Below are 2,700 nucleotides of genomic sequence, written 5' to 3'. Positions count from 1 at the left end.
GACCGTGTGTATGCAACACCAGTTTCGGACAAAATCCGTCTGAAAAAAATCAGACGGATTTTGTGCTCGGAACGTCCGACCGTGTGTACAAGGGCTAAGAAGAAGATTATAATCAGCTTTAAAAAACCTGATGCTGAGCCTGCTGCTTTGTGTAATCTGTTTATTAAGGTGTCCTTCTGTCATTGTATAATTCCCCATTGTATGCCTCCTAGGTGTGAATTGCCATTGTTAAAGAGGAAGTAATCATCCTTTGATTGTATGTAACTATAGGTAAGCCTATAATAAGGCACCATTTAGGCGATACTTACTGTATACGCCGCCATTGGCCTCATCGCCGAATGTGCTCTGAAGGAATGGCTGCCCATACTGTGACCGGTGGCTCATGCACGTATGCGTGGGAGTGACATCACCCAGCTTTGGCCAGTCACACTGTTGGGTCCCCGGACTCAGGTGGAAGATGGATTAAGATGGATGAGACTCCCAGCGGGGACAACGAGGGCTTTGTTTGCAGGTAAGTGTCACATAATGTGCTAGTATGCAATGCATACTAGCACATTATGCCTCTACTTTGCAGGTTACAAAAAAAGGTGTTTATTTCCTCCTTAATTTAGTCACTTATTGTTTTTGTCTGTCTGCGAATCCTCCTGGAGATGTGATTAGCAGTGTGTCCACTTTACCTAGTTACCAAACCATTGTAGGATGTTTATGTTAGCTGTTCATTAGATGTACTAATTGTATTACTGTTTAAAATGTGCATGGTTTAGGACAATGTGACAAGCTCTTATCAGATTTTGTGTGGTATATATTCTGTGTGAGTTTACAATAAAGTCTATTTTTCACCTGGCAATGGAAGGAATTGTGCCCCACCGTTGGTGTGAGTGGGAGGAATTGTGGCCTTTTGATGGTGGCAATGCCAGGAAGTGCCCCAATTTTGGTGTCAGCAACAGAAATTATGCCCCATTGTTGGTGTCAGTGGAATGGAATGGTGCCCCAAGGGCTGAATAAAGTCAATCAAAGAGCGGCATCTGGCCCCAGGGCCACAGTCTGGTGACCACTGGTTTACAATGTACTCTGAGTTAGGATGGACTCACTTCCAGCCTGCACCCTTTAGCGGAATCCACCCAAAAAGGACCAGGGCAGCCTTAGTGAAGATCAAAAGCTGCATTTAGGTTCAACATTTACCCCATATTTCTTCTTGGGAGTGTTGTATTGGCAATACAATTTAATAACTTGAACTAAATAACAACTTACTCTAAATACAGTAGAAAATAATTATTTGCAGTATCAGCAAACAATATTTAAAACCCAACTCAAAACAAACTGCTTATTCCATTTTGTATAGAGAAATGAAGAGTTAGAGCCTCTGCCAGGTTTTTACTTTTTGTCATTAGTGGGGGGAGTTTCACTTACTTCCTTTCAGGACAAGTAATGATAGGAATTCATTCCAATGCAGATAGAGAAAACAGAAAAGAAAATAATTTTAATAGAGGAAGTGTTAAAACGTTGAACAAGATTATTATTGCATGAGGTCACAGGGGCAGGAAGTAAGGCAACTCCCCCCAGTAGTGTTACAGACCAAAATTAAACCTGACATTTTTCCCTATTCTATCTAAAACCAGCTGGAGTTAAGATTCAATTTCCAATTGTCAGAGCTATACCTCCTTCAGAAACCACTTGGCTATTTGATGAATGACCTGATATCTTGGACTCTCCTTTATGACTGCACATGCTTTACAGTAGTGATATGGCCATCCATCACCTGTCTTCACATAGTATCGGGCTCTCCAGTTAAAATACTTTTGGTACTTCACATGATCTTTGTCCAACTCAAGACGATAATTGTCCAGATCCTTTGGACTTGGAAAATCATCAACATGAATTAGGCATCTCCTGAGACAAACCACTCATAGTTTTTCCGGGAGGTTCCTAATAGAACTGGAACAGCCCATGAACCAAAGGCATTTATCCAAAGCTTCTTAGTGATATAGTCTTTATATATGGAATTCTCAAAAGCCAAATAAAATTTGTACTAAGTTATTGTTGGGTGGAAATTTTTATTGCTCAGTGGCATGTGCTTTGCTCCATAAACATCTATTGGAATATGTTTCTTCAGCTCTTCACAATAAGCAATGCGAGAAACTCCATTCTTGGGAATGGATACATTTTGAGGCTCTTTCATTGTTTCTGTTTGGCCATATGGGATAAAAATATCTGAATCCTAATCCTGACGGAATGTCATAGTCGCATTGAACAGTTGTGCAACATCTCCAAGTTTGTAATGATCATTGGAGGTTCCAAGTTAAGCCACACCCAATGCTGAAAATAAGGTCTTGGCTGTTGAGGTAATGCATATTTATTATTCATTATAGCCGCATCATGTAGAACAATGACATCGGCAATATCATATAGACTCCTATCTGTTGAAAGCTTGCATCCAAGAAAACCAAATTCTGTACACTTGTCTAATGCAAACTTTACCCCCCCCCCCCCCCCCCATGGCCAATTCCAAACCAGAATAATAGTGTCTTTTGAGGTTTTGTTCTGAACCTCATTGTCTTGCTTACGTATTATTTTTGGACATACTGAATTATAATGAAGAAAGTCTAACCGGTACCAGAAGAAGAATGAAAAAGAGAAAAAAAAAATCACTAGGAGAAACAAGATTATGTGTTGTTTGACTGATGCCGAGATCATCTTTCA

At 40.2% G+C, this 2,700-nt stretch overlaps 1 pseudogene; it reads right to left on the bottom strand.

Annotated features, from left to right (window-relative positions):
* Nucleotides 1–233: 233 nt before the first annotated feature.
* On the bottom strand, nucleotides 234–2,471 carry LOC143988753 (3-galactosyl-N-acetylglucosaminide 4-alpha-L-fucosyltransferase FUT3-like; annotated as a pseudogene).
* Between the last annotated feature and the right edge of the window lie 229 nt (nucleotides 2,472–2,700).

This window comes from Lithobates pipiens, unplaced genomic scaffold, assembly GCF_037356315.1.
Source record: "Lithobates pipiens isolate NorthernLeopardFrog02 unplaced genomic scaffold, aLitPip1_a1.2 Scaffold_1, whole genome shotgun sequence".
Taxonomy (NCBI): domain Eukaryota; kingdom Metazoa; phylum Chordata; class Amphibia; order Anura; family Ranidae; genus Lithobates; species Lithobates pipiens.
This window is presented reverse-complemented; position numbering and strand designations above follow the sequence as displayed.